A 15,094-nucleotide genomic window follows, 5' to 3' on the forward strand; every position below is an offset into this window, starting at 1 on the left:
CAGCTTTCCTGCCTGGTGCAGGTGGAAATAGGAAAGTGGGGGTAGGACATCTTTCACTCACTCACACTACCACATGGCAGACAAATGACAGGGCTAGCTCACCTGTGCTCATGCCACCAGGACCAATTGTATTGTGCCAGCTAAATAAGGTGTGTGTGTGTGTGTGTGTGTGTGTGTGTGTGTGTGTGTGTGTGTGTTTGATGCTCTTGCTCTAGCCAGTGAGGGGGGGGGGCAGATCTTCACAGTCCTCAGACATCAACATGGCTCAGACAAGGGATATCCACATGGTCTTTGGGGGTAACACACCTCCAATGATGCAGGGCCAGAGACCCAGACATGGTCCTCGGTGGCAGCACAGGCCCAGGACTTACCCATGGCCTCAGATAGCATCACTGGCTACTCATATCAGGCTGTTTCTCATTACTGTGAAATCTCCAGTTCTGTTGCTCTTCACAGCGAACACACTGTTCTGCTTCTCTTTCTCCATCTCTCTCCCCCTTACTTGCTTATCTTAGTGGTAACCTGGGTGTCTGGGGGTCATCTCAGGCTTGCTATAATTGTCCAGACCGTGTGGTGCTTGGATGGGGCCTGGTTGCCAATTTTTTTGAGCTATTTATTTTGTGTGTGTGTGTGTTATACAGAATATCAATTAGATGATGCAATGCTTTCCTTATATCTTCTTTCTTTCCCTCTTTAAAAGAAAATGATATATGGGAACAACGGCAGGAGGGATTGGTAAAGGTGGGGCTGGTAAAAGAGAAGGGAGGAATCTGTGATCAGGATATAAAGTGAATAAAACATAAACACAAAATAAAAAAGTGAAAAAGAAAAAATGATCCATTGTACTTTATTAAAATTTAAAATTCTATTTTAAAAACACACTCTAATAAAAATGGAAAGACAAGCCACAGGTTGAACAAAAATATTCTTACAAACATACATATCATGAAAAATTTATATATGGAATATAAAGGAATTATGAAAATGCAATAAATGGAAAATATCTCTATTAAATGAATGGTTTAAACATTTCACTGGTGACTTTTCTTCGTCACAGACAGATATGAGCATCACATAAGCTCAGGAAAAGTTACTTGTTGCCATTGTTAGTCATTGGAAAGACAAACTTGCACTGTGCTAGGAAATCATTGCACATCTACCTGATTAACTTGAATGAATGAATGCAAACAAGAACAATACTCCAGCACTGCCAAGTGTCAACAAGCAGCTGAACCATGGGGATTTCACCTGTGTCTCATTTATGTGACCATTGCAATATACTTCCCAAGAAACAGTGCAGACAGTGAGGAAGGCATTTCTTAAAAGCTAAACATGTGACTCAGGAATCACAACCCTGAGTTATCCACCGAGTGCAAAAGAATATGTCTACAAATATATTGATATTTGGGTGGTTTTGGTGCATATCATAATTCTCAAACTGGGAAACCTCCCAGACATCATTAATAAGTGCGTGGACAAATAGTATCCACAAAATACTATTTGGTATTTAAAAGGAAAAGATTATTGATACATCTAACATTAATCAGCATTGTCATAACTGGAAGTGAGGTCAAGAACTCTAAGTGACAGCCACATAATGCCCACACTCACAATGTACTGGACTCCTGAACTGTAATCATGCTTACTTGTGAAAATTCCTGATACAACTTGCCAAATGCATGAAATTCAAGAAGAACGAAGACCAAAGTGTGGACACTTTACCCTTTCTTAGAAATGGGAACAAAACACCCATGGAAGGAGTTACAGAGACAAAATTTGGAGCTGTGACGAAAGGATGGACCATCTAGTGATTGCCATATGCAGGGATCCATCCCATAATCAGCTTCCAAATGCTGACACCATTGCATACACTAGCAAGATTTTGCTGAAAGGACCCAGATATAGCTCTCTCTTGTGAGACTATGCCGGGGCCTAGCAAACACAGAAGTGGATGATCACAGTCAGCTATTGGATGGGTCACACAGCCCCCAATGGAGGAGCTAGAGAAATTACCCAAGGAGCTAAAGGGAACTGCCACCCTATAGGTGGAACAACAATATGAACTAACCAATACCCAGGAGCTCTTGTCTTTAGCTGCATATGTATCAAAAGATGTCCTAGTGGGCCATCACTGCAAAGAGAGGCCCATTGGACTTGCAAACTTTATATGCCCCAGTACAGGGGAACGCCAGGTCAAAAAGGGGGAGTGGGTGGGTAGGGGATTGGCGGGGTGGGTATGGGGGACCTTTGGGATAGCATTGAAAATGTAAACGAGGAAAATACCTAATTAAAAAAAATTCCTAAGAATACTTTTAAGTGCTAAAATTATCTTGTGTAAACTGGTCTCTGGTCACTTAGATAAACCACAAATTCACTGTAAATGCCTAGTGTGAACGAATCTCTGGATAAATGCCTGTACAATATGTCCCTAACCTAATGGTTATGAGAACTGCCTGGTCAATGAACCACTATATTTTACTTCTGTAAACAACATCTGCTTGCTTCAGATGTCTACAGCTGTCTTTCTGTATACATCAGAGTTGTGGTGATAGCCTTTAAAAATTTGTATAAATTGTGGATTGTGGCTACTTCCCATTAGTCCACCTGGAATATCCTCTTCATAGTGAAGACTATATGATCTATTTAGGCATCTTGGAAGTTTTTCTCTTCCAGTGCCCCCATAAAACATGTCTAGAAGAACAGGTATGTGGAATGTAATGCTCTCCTCTTGACCTCACAGTCATGGTTCCCATCTGAGGGAAAAAAGTTCAATTTTATTAAGATTAAATTAAGAAGGCTAAAGCATATCATCATATGTTTAAAAATATAATTAAGTCTATATGAATCTCTCAATAGTTTGAACTTTGAACCCCTTACTTAAGTTAATCACAGTTGACCTCAAGGGGGGAAAAAGCCTACCTTTAATATGAAACAATACTCCACCAAGATTTAACAAACTATTTTAATTGTACCAAAGAATATAAAATGAATCAATTGGAGCACAGTTTTAGAATTACTAGCAAGTGAATATGTTTAATACTCTTATCTATGAGAGAAAAGATTAATTTTTAAATTAAAAAAAAAAATAAAAATTTTTTTATGGTTTTTCTCATCACAATACATCCTGATTTTGGTTTCCCTCTCTTCCCTCCTCCAAGTTTATTCCTATCTACCCTTCCATCCAGATCTTCTCCATTAATGTCTCTTATAAGAGAACAAACAGATTTGTAAAGAATAATAAAATACACTAGGTAAATCTAATACACCCGGATAACACAAAACAAACAAAAGGAAAAGATTTGTAGAGAAGACATACAAAATAGACCCACTCCTTCATACTCTTAGGGGTTCCACAAAAACACCAAACTGCAAGTCATAACATATGCAGAGACATGATATTTAAGACTGAGTGTTATAAGACCTCTCACTCTCTGCAGAATGTCTGGCTGTGGGTCTCTGTGTTCATTTTCATCGGCTGCAGGAGAAAGTTTCTCTGATGATGGCTGAGCAATGCACTGATAATATTTATGTTTCTGAGTCTAAGTTACCTCACTCAGGAGGACTTTTTCCTAGTTCCATCCATTTACCATCAAATTTCTTTTCTGTTTTAATTTAATACTCCAGTGTGTAAATGCATAATTTTCTACATCCATTCTTCTGTTGAGAGTTAGCTAGGTTGTTTCCAATTGCTGGCTCTTATGAATATAGCATTACTGAACATGGTAGAACATTGTCTCTGTGGCAGGATAAAATAACCTTTGGGTAGATGCCCAAGAGTGGTATAGCTGAATCTTGAGGTAGATTGGTTCTCATATTCCTGAGGAACCACCACAATAATTTCCAAATTGGCTGTCCAAGTTTATACTCCTATCAGCAATTAATAAGTGTTTCCTTTACTGCACATCCTTTGCAGCATTAGCTGTTACCTGTTTTATTGATTTTGGCCGTTTTGATGTGTATAACATAAATCTCAAAGTAAAGAATCTCTCTGTAGCCAATGCTGGTCACTAGATAACCCAGACTCACTTCAAAATCATGGAAATCTTTTTGCCTCATCTCAAGTGGTGAAATTATAGATATGAGCTTCATAGCTGAGTTTATGTTTCCTAATGTGCCATAGTACTGGTAAATCACAATTATTGGTCACTTAATTTATGATATGCAATATAATAAGGTAAACAAGCCATGATAATACTACTATTGATTACCGTATGTATCTTTTTCATGTAACCTTTTCTCATGAAACATTATAAGGTGTCCAAAGTGTCAATTTTCATGATGGTGGTTTTGCTATCACGAATGCTTGATGATCTTCAAATTAATAAAATCACTCACACTACATACAAGCTGTTTTCTACATTCCAAATATCATCAATGCAGCTATAAAAATAAATAATGTCTTTAAGTATTGTTTTAGGTTTGGGAAATAAGATGTAGAATCCCATATTTCAATATCAGCATTACCTTCCTCACTACCAAAGCTCACTTAAATATCTAAAGCTTCATTATTTCTAGCAGCACAAGGAAGATAAATTTAACCATACCAGTATGTACTCTTTTAAAAATGTTTATTAATTCCATAAAATGTATTTTGAACCCACTCACACACCTCACACAACCCCCTAGACCACCCTGACTTCTCTATCCACCTGATTTCCAATTTGTTTTCTTTTTTTTTTCCTGAGTTATTACCCTCCGTTGCACTTTCTAAACATTTGATTTGTTTATTGCCACTCTTTATTAATAGAACATGAGACACACTTATATATCTATAGACTTTGTGTGTATGTTTTTGGGTTTTGGTTTTTGTTTGCTTGTTGTTTTTTTTAAATTAGGTATTTTCCTCGTTTACATTTTCAATGCTATCCCAAAGGTCCCCCATACCCACCCCGCCAATCCCCTACCCACCCATTCTCCCTTTTTGACCTGGCGTTCCCCTGTACTGGGGCATATAAAGTTTGCAAGTCCAATGGGCCTCTCTTTGCAGTGATGGCCAAGTAGGCCATCTTTTGATACATATGCAGCTAAAGACAAGAGCTCCCAGGTATTGGTTAGTTCATATTGTTGTTCCACCTATAGGGTTGCAGTTCCCTTTAGCTCCTTGGGTATTTTCTCTAGCTCCTCCATTGGGGGCTGTGTGACCCATCCAATAGCTGACTGTGATCATCCACTTCTGTGTTTGCTAGGCCCCGGCATAGTCTCACAAGAGAGAGCTATATCTGGGTCCTTTCAGCAAAATCTTGCTAGTGTATGCAATGGTGTCAGCATTTGGAAGCTGATTATGGGATGGATCCCTGCATATGGCAATCACTAGATGGTCCATCCTTTCGTCACAGCTCCAAATTTTGTCTCTGTAACTCCTTCCATGGGTGTTTTGTTCCCATTTCTAAGAAAGGGTAAAGTGTCCACACTTTGGTCTTCGTTCTTCTTGAATTTCATGCGTTTGGCAAGTTGTATCTTATATCTTGGGTATCCTAAGTTTCTGGGCTAATATCCACTTATCAGTGAGTACATATTGTGCGAGTTGCTTTGTGATTGGGTTACTTCACTCAGGATGATACTCTCCAGGTCCATCCATTTGCCTAGGAATTTCATAAATTCATTTTTTTAATAGCTGAGTAGTATTCCATTGTGTAAATGTACCACATTTTCTGTATCCATTCCTCTGTTGAGGGGCATCTGGGTTCTTTCCAGCTTCTGGCTATTATAAACAAGGCTGCTACGAACATAGTGGAGCATGTGTTCTTCTTACCGGTTGGGACATCTTCTGGATATATGCCCAGGAGAGGTATTGCGGGATCCTCCAGTAGTACTATGTCCAATTTTCTGAGGAACCGCCAGACTGATTTCCAGAGTGGTTGTACAAGCTTGCAATCCCACCAACAATGGAGGAGTGTTCCTCTTTCTCCACATCCTCGCCAGCATCTGCTGTCACCTGAGTTTTTGATCTTAGCCATTCTGACTGGAGTGAAGTGGAATCTCAGTGTTGTTTTGATTTGCATTTCCCTGATGATTAAGGATGTTGAACATTTTTTCAGGTGCTTCTCTGCCATTCGGTATTCCTCAGGTGAGAATTCTTTGTTCAGCGCTGAGCCCCATTTTTTAATGGGGTTATTTGATTTTCTGGAGTCCACCTTTTTGAGTTCTTTATATATATTGGATATTAGTCCCCTATCTGATTTGGGGTAGGTAAAGATCCTTTCCCAATCTGTTGGTGGCCTTTTTGTCTTATTGACGGTGTCTTTTACTTTGCAGAAGCTTTGCAATTTTATGAGGTCCCATTTATCGATTCTTGATCTTACAGCACAAGCCATTGCTGTTCTATTCAGGAATTTTTCCCCTGTACCCACATCTTCTAGGCTTTTCCCTACTTTCTCCTCTATAAGTTTCAGTGTCTCTGGTTTTATGTGGAGTTCCTTAATCCACTTAGATTTGACCTTAGTACAAGGAGATAGAAATGGATCAATTCGCATTCTTCTACATGATAACAACCAGTTGTGCCAGCACCATTTATTGAAAATGCTGTCTTTTTTCCACTGGATGGTTTTAGCTCCCTTGTCAAAGATCAACTGACCATAGGAGTGTGGATTCATTTATGGGTCTTCAATTCTGTTCCATTGGTCTACTTGTCTGTCACTATACCAGTACCATGCAGTTTTGAGCACAATTGCTCTGTAGTACAGTTTTAGGTCCGGCATGGTGATTCCACCAGAGGTTCTTTTATCCTTGAGAAGAGTTTTTGCTATCCTCGGTTTTTTGTTATTCCAGATGAATCTGCCGATTGCCCTTTCTAATTCCTTGAAGAATTGAGTTGGAATTTTGATGGGGATTGTATTGAATCTGTAGATTGCTTTTGGCAAGATAGCCATTTTTACAATTTTGATCCTGCCAATCCATGAGCATGGGAGATCTTTCCATCTTCTGAGATCTTCTTTAATTTCTTTCTTCAGGGACTTGAAGTTTTTATCATACAGATCTTTCACTTCCTTAGTTAGAGTCACGCCGAGATATTTTATATTATTTGTGACTATTGAGAAGGGTGTTGTTTCCCTAATTTCTTTCTCAGCCTGTTTATTCTTTGTGTAGAGAAAGGCCATTGACTTGTTTGAGTTAATTTTATATCCAGCTACTTCACCAAAGCTGTTTATCAGGTTTAGGAGTTCTCTGGTGGAATTTTTAGGGTCACTTATATATACTATCATATCATCTGCAAAAAGTGATATTTTGACTTCTTCCTTTCCAATTTGTGTCCCCTTGATCTCCTATTGTTGTCTAATTGCTCTGGTTAGGACTTCAAGTACAATGTTGAATAGGTAGGGCGAGAGTGGACAGCCTTGTCTAGTCCCTGATTTTAGTGGGATTGCTTCCAGCTTCTCACCATTTACTTTGATGTTGGCTATTGGTTTGCTGTAGATTGCTTTTATCATGTTTAGGTATGGGCCTTGAATTCCTGATCTTTCCAAGACTTTTATCATGAATGGATGTTGGATTTTGTCAAATGCTTTCTCAGCATCTAACGAGATGATCATGTGGTTTTTGTCTTCGAGTTTGTTTATATACTGGATTACATTAATGGATTTCCGTATATTAAGCCATCCCTTCATCCCTGGGATGAAACCTACTTGGTCAGGATGGATGATTGTTTTGATGTGTTCTTGGATTCGGTTAGCAAGAACTTTATTGAGGATTTTTGCATCGATATTCATAAGGGAAATTGGTCTGAAGTTCTCTATCTTTGTTGGGTCTTTTTGTGGTTTAGGTATCAGAGTAATTGTGGCTTCATAGAATGAGTTGGGTAGAGTACCTTCCGTTTCTATTTTGTGGAATAGTTTGTGAAGAACTGGAATGAGGTCTTCTTTGAAGGTCTGATAGAACTCTGCACTAAACCCATCTGTTCCTGGGCTTTTTTTTTGTCTGGGAGACTATTAATGACTGCTTCTATTTCTTTAGGGGATATAGGACTGTTGAGATAATTAACCTGATCTTGATTTAGCTTTGGTACCTGGTATCTGTCTAGAAACTTATCCATTTCATCCAGGTTTTCCAGTTTTGTTGAGTATAGACTTTTGTAGAAGGATCTGATGGTGTTTTGGATTTCTTCAGGATCTGTTGTTATGTCTCCCTTTTCATTTCTGATTTTGTTAAGTAGGATGCTTTCTCTGTGCCCTCCAGTGTGTCTGGCTAAGGGTTTATCTATCTTGTTGATTTTCTCAAAGAACCAGCTCCTTGATTGGTTGATTCTTTGAATAACTCTTCTTGTTTCCACTTGGTTGATTTCACCACTGAGTTTGATTATTTCCTGCCTTCTACTTTTCTTGGGTGAATTTGCTTCCTTTTTTTTTTTAGACCCTTTAGGTGTGTTGTCAAGCTGCTAATGTGTGCTCTCTCTAGTTTCTTTTTGGAGGCACTCAGAGCTATGAGTTTTCCTCTTAGGAAAGCTTTCATTGTGTCCCATAAGTTTGGGAATGTTGTGGCTTCATTTTCATTAAACTCCAAAAAGTCCTTAATTCCTTTCTTTATTCCTTCCTTGACCAAGGTATCATTGAGAAGAGTGTTGTTCAGTTTCCATGTGAAGGTTGGCTTTCTATTATTTATTTTGTTATTGAAGATCAGCCTTAGTGCATGGTGATCTGATAGGATGCATGGGACAATTTCAATATTTTTGTATATGTTGAGGCTTGTTTTGTGTCCAATTATGTGGTCAATTTTAGAGAAGGTACCATGAGGTGCTGAGAAGAAGGTATATCCTTTTGTTTTAGGATAAAATGTTCTGTAGATATCTGTTAAGTCCATTTGTTTCATCACTTCTGTTAGTTTCACTGTGTCCCTGTTTAGTTTCTGTTTCCATGATCTGTCCATTGGTGAAAGTGGTGTGTTGAAATCTCCCACTATTATTGTGTGAGGTGCAATGTGTTCTTTGAGCTTTACTAAAGTTTCTTTAATGAATGTGGCTGCCCTTGTATTTGGAGCATAGAAATTCAGAATTGAGAGTTCCTCTTGAAGGATTTTACCTTTGATGAGTATGAAGTGCCCCTCCTTGTCTTTTTTGATTATTTTGGGTTGAAAGTCGATTTTGTTAGATATTAGAATGGCTACTCCAGCTTGTTTCTTCAGACCATTTGCTTGGAAAATTATTTTCCAGCCTTTCATTCTGAGGTAGTGTCTATCTTTTTCTCTGAGATGAGTTTCCTGTAAGCAGCAAAATGTTGGGTCTTGTTTGTGTAGCCAGTTTGTTAGTCTATGTCTTTTTATTGGGGAGTTGAGTCCATTGATATTAAGAGATATTAAGGAAAAGTAATTGTTGCTTCCTCTTATTTTTGTTGTTAAAGTTGGCATTCTGTTCTTATGGCTGTCTTCTTTTAGTTTTGTTGAGGGATTATCGTCTTGTTTTTTCTAGGGCGTGGTTCCCGTCCTTGTATTGGTTTTTTTCTGTTATTGTCCTTTGAAGGGCTGGATTCGTGGAGAGATAATGGGTGAATTTGGTTTTGTCGTGGAATACTTTGGTTTCTCCATCTATGGTAATTGAGAGTTTGGCTGGGTATAGTAGCCTGGGCTGGAATTTGTGTTCTCTTAGTGTCTGTATAACATCTGTCCAGGCTCTTCTGGCTTTCATAGTCTCTGGTGAAAAATCTGGTGTAATTCTGATAGGCTTGCCTTTAAATGTTACTTGACCTTTTTCCCTTACTGCTTTTAGTATTCTATCTTTATTTAGTGCATTTGATGTTCTGATTATTATGTGTCGGGAGGAATTTCTTTTCTGGTCCAGTCTATTTGGAGTTCTGTAGGCTTCTTGTATGTTCATGGGCATCTCTTTCTTTAGATTTGGGAAGTTTTCTTCAATAATTTTGTTGAAGATGTTTGCTGGTCCTTTGAGTTGAAAATCTTCATTCTCATCTATTCCTATTATCCGTAGCTTTGGTCTTCTCATTGTGTCCTGGATTTCCTGGACGTTTTGAGTTAGGATCTTTTTGCATTTTCCATTTTCATTGATTGTTGTGCCGATGTTCTCTATGGAATCTTCTGCACCTGAGATTCTCTCTTCCATCTCTTGTATTCTGTTGCTGATGCTGGCATCTATGGTTCCAGATTTTTTTCCTAGGTTTTCTATCTCCAGCGTTGCCTCACTTTGGTTTTCTTTATTGTGTCTAGTATGGTTTTGTTCATTTCCATCACCTGTTTGGATGTGTTTTCCTGTTTTTCTATAAGGACTTCTACCTGTTTGGTTGTGTTTTCCTGTTTTTCTTTAAGGACTTGTAACTCTTTAGCAGTGTTCTCCTGTATTTCTTTAAGTGAGTTATTAACTTCCTTCTTTATGTCCTCTACCATCATCATGAGATATGCTTTTAAATCCAGGTCTACCTTTTCAGGTGTTTTAGGGTGCCCTGGACTGGGCGAAGTGGGCGTTCTGGGTTCTGATGATGGTGAGTGGTCCTGGTTTCTGTTAGTAGGATTCTTACGTTTACCTTTTGCCATCTGGCAATCTCTGGAGATAGTTGTTATAGTTGTCTTTGTTAAGAGATTGTTCCTCTGTTGATTTTGTTACCCTCTATCAGCAGGCATGGGAGACTAGCTCTCTCCTCTGAGTTTCAGTGGTCAGAGTAGTCTCTGCAGGCAAGCTCTCCTCTTTCAGGGAAGGTGCACAGTTATCTGGTATTTGGACCTCCTCCTGAATGAAGATGAAGGCCCAAAACAGGATCTTTCCCAGAAGCTGTGTTGCTTTGGCCAGGAAGGTGGCCGGTTGTCTGGAGCCGAAGATGGCGCCGCCTCAGAAGCTCTCTGGCTCTTGCCTGTCCCAGAAACGGCTGGCCTCTGTATTCCACACCACCACCCGTGCAGCCTGCCCTCCTCGGAGTCCTGGAACCAAGGTGGCTCCCGCCGGAGCCTGAGGCAGAAAACTCTCGGCCCGAGTGGACCCCTGTGCTTTCACCAGGAAGGTGGCCTGTTGTCTGCCAATTTGTTTTCTTTCTTTCTTTCTTTCTTTCTTTCTTTCTTTCTTTCTTTCTTTCTTTCTTAAAAAGTCCACTGAGTCTAATTTGTGCTGCCAAAATACTCTCGAGTGTGTGGAAAACCCCTGGATCATGGTTGGCCTACCAAGGGTCACATTCTTTTTTTTTTTTTTTTATTATGTATTTTCCTCAATGACATTTCCAATGCTATCCCAAAAGTCCCCCATACCCTACCCCCTACTTCTCTACCCACCCATTTTCATTTTTTTGCCCTGGCGTTCCCCTGTACTGGGGCATATAAATTTTGTGTGTGCGATGGGCCTCTCTTTCCAGTGATGGCCGACTAGGCCATCTTTTGATACATATGTAGCTAGGGTCAAGAGCTCCGGGGTACTGGTTAGTTCATAATGTTGTTGCACCTACTGGGTTGCAGATCTCTTTAGCTCCTTGGATACTTTCTCTAGCTCCTCCATTGGGGGCCCTGTGATCCATCCAATAGCTGACTGTGAGCATCCACTTATGTGTTTGCTAGGCCCCTGCCTAGTCTCACAAGAGACAGCTATATCTGGGTCCTTTCAGCAAAATCTTGCTAGTGTATGCAGTGGTGTCAGCGTTTGGAAGCTGATTATGGGGTGGATCCCTAGATAAGGCAGTCTCTAGATGGTCCATCCTTTTGTCTCAGCTCCATTCTTAAAGAAAACAAGTTTTCTCACTCTTAGTAGCTATCAACAGTCAATAGCTCCTAATTTAGGGGTGGGACTATGTTCCTTCATGTCCCCTTCCATGTTGCGATTTTTGTCTGGATTGAGCTCATATGAGTCTTGTGCATGCTGTCATAATCACTGTGAGTTCATATGTGTGGCCAGTGTATTTTTGTCTAGAAAACACTTTCACTGTTGTCTTCTAATTAATAAACATTCATTTAGAATGTTTATTATAAGAGCCATACCACTTATGGCTCTTATAATTGTTTTACTCTTTCTTCTGCCATATCCCCTGTACCTTGGGTGGAGGGCCATGGCTCAGATTCATTACTTATGGGAACAACTCCAGACTCTTACGTTTTACACACCAAGAGTTATATGGCCAGCCCCAGTTTGAGTCTATGGGTTAACATATTGAAAACATAAGTGGCAGAGGGATAGGGAGTAATAATTTGAAGAATTCAAGAGTGAATATGATCAGAATATATTGCATAAACATCTGAAAAATAGTAAAATTCTTAAAAGAACAAGCCAGTTTTGATTGTCAAAATGCTTAAAAGTGTCATGTATTAATTAGCTTAGTAATCATTCCTGATCACTCATGAGATATGCATCCAAAATTGATAGAATAAACAAACCATAAGAATGCAAACATTAGAAAATTTTATGTTTTAATTTAAGAAGACTCATTTATTTTTATTTTATGTGTATAATTTGTGAACTGCCATGTGGGTGCTGGTGCTGGAAACTGAACCTGGGTCCGTTGAAAGAGTAGCAAGTGATCTTAACAAGTATGCCATCTTTCCAGCCTCATTTGGTTTTGTTTTCCAAACAGTCTTGCTGTTTTATCCTGGGTCTTGGCTCAATATGCCCTCTCTAGATAACTTATGTATTAGAAAATTACAAATGCTACTTAGCCCATTCATAAAGATTAATATTTCTCATCATGCATACTATATTTCTATATGTCAGTATCTTGACTTATCAATCATCTTAGAAGAGATGACTTATCTCTCATCTTATTTCTCATCTGAGAAGATAAAAAAATAACTGAAGATAGAAGCCACCAGACTGCCCTGTGGATATGTCTCTGGGGGTATTTTCTTGATTTCTGGTTGATATAAGAAGGCCCAGCCCATGCTGGGCAGTGCCATCCACTGTTCGTGGTATCATCTACTGTGGGTACTTGGGCCTGGTTTGTGTAAAAATAATTAGTTGAGCAAGCCAGAAACAAAGTTTCTGCATGGCTTCTGGTTTAGTTCCTGACTACAGGTTACTACTCTGACCTCTATTCACTGATTGTGATATACAAGTAAGTCAAATAAGTTCCCCAAGCTGCTTTTGGTCATGGTGTTTATCACAACCACCAGAAATGGACATTAAACAGCACACTGACAGATGCCTGCTGTAATTTATTATTTCCCAAATTAAAATTATTGAGCCAAAGGATAGAGAATCACTAATTTCTACAAACACTATAACTGGTTTTTATCTTATGGTTTAATAGTTAAAGGTTACCAGAAATGAAGAAATACAACACAGAAAAAGAGAAGGGATGTGAAGGTACATTTTCAAGACACTAATACAGGCTTCTGTGCTGGGGTTTATTCAAGCTGTGGCATTGAGTTTCATCAACTTAGTATATCCTCATAAGGATACAATTAAAAGAAAACAAATACTAGTGGCATAAGAGTTTAAACAAAGTATCTCCCTGTAGCTTCAAGGGTTCAGGTTGGCAGTTTAAGGCTGACCAATGAGGAAATTACAAAGCCTTCTAACAGGGTCAATGAGCTATTTTGTAAATTTTCCACTTCAGCCAGAAAAACAGTGGGTGAGGAAAATTGACTACTGCGAGGAAATAAAAGTTAAGATTATGATACCAAAAGGCACATTCAAGTTCTTGGGGACTGTTTAGTTACTACAAGTGAATGCAACTACTGGGTGATAGGTTTCTGGGTATAAGAGTAATATAATGCTATGCAGGACCATTGAGCCAAACATACACATTCTGGAGATAACTGATAAGGATGCAGTCAATGGAGGAGATCCTTTGCTTCTCATTTAGAGCAAAACAGTTGATCAGTCCATAGCATCCATCCCCCAATAGCCCTACTATGTGTTCTCCAGTTGCTGAGATAATGCAAATTTCTTTAGTATTGAACATGTTTGCAGACAGAGCACTTGATTTCAGGTATCACTGTGATGGACTAATTTTCATGACCCAGCTAGATTATGATGGATTCTTCAAATTATATATTATTTTCATCTGCAGCTATTATTTGATCTCATTCCTGAAATGCTCAGCTCTCCTTTGAAGGGACACTATGCATTCACAAGCACCATGACAACTACCTGCTCCAAACTGCTTGTGTTCTTTTTCTTTTTCTTTTCTTTTCTTTTCTTTTCTTTTCTTTTCTTTTCTTTTCTTTTCTTTTCTTTTCTTTTCTTTTCTTCTTCTCTTTTCTTTTTTCTTTTCTTTTTCTTATTAATTTTATAATTTTACAGTCCAGTCATTATCCACTCTCCAGTCAGCTCTTCCACAGTTCCTCATCCCATTCCTCCTCCCCCTGTCCCCAACGATGTGATGGATGCGATGTCTCACCTCCTCCTCACCCCCTGATAGTCCTTCCCACTCCCTGGGGCCTCAAGTCTCTCAAGCCTTCTCTTGCTGAGGCTAGACTATGCAGTTCTCTGCTGTGTGTGTATATGTCTGGGACATTGGATCAGCTAGTATGTGCTGCCTGGTTGGTTGCTCAGTGTCTGCGAGATCTCAGGGGTCCGAGTTAGCTGAGACTGCTGGTTATCCTATGGGGTCACCCTCCTCCTCAGCTTCTTCCAGGCCTTGGACACCCTCCCCCCTTTGAGATGGATTCCAAGTTGGGCCATTCACTGGATCTCTTTCCTTAGTCTCTTCTCCATTTTTGTCCCTGCAGTTTTTTTAGATCGGAACATTTCTGGGTGACAGTTTTTGACTGTGGGATGGCAACCCCATCCATCCACTCGATGCCCTGTCATTCTACTAGAGGTGGACTCTACAAGTTTCCTCTCTCTACTGTTTGACATTTCATCTAAGGTTCTTGTCTTTGAGTCCTGAAAGTCCCTCACCTCCCAGGTCTCTAGTATGTTCTAGAGGGTTCTTTCACCTCATCCCCAACCCTTGAGGTTGCATATTTCCATTCATTCTGCTGGCCCTCAGGGCTTCTCTCCTGTCCCCATCCCAATACTTGATCATGCTCCCCTTTTTCCCCTCCCTCTCCCCTCTCCCATCCAGGTTCCTCTCTCCCTCTGCCTCTCATGCTTTTGTTTCCCTCCCTATGTGTTGATATTTGGTCTTTGTTGAGTGGATGTTTTGTACATTGGTTTCTGTTGCCCTCTCTTGTTCTTAAGAGAATGTGGTGGTTGTGTGTTGTCTAGTAGGAAATTCTGGGATTCTGCTAGGTATGA

This window comes from Mus musculus, chromosome 6 (genome assembly GCF_000001635.26).
Source record: "Mus musculus strain C57BL/6J chromosome 6, GRCm38.p6 C57BL/6J".
Taxonomy (NCBI): Eukaryota; Metazoa; Chordata; class Mammalia; order Rodentia; family Muridae; genus Mus; species Mus musculus.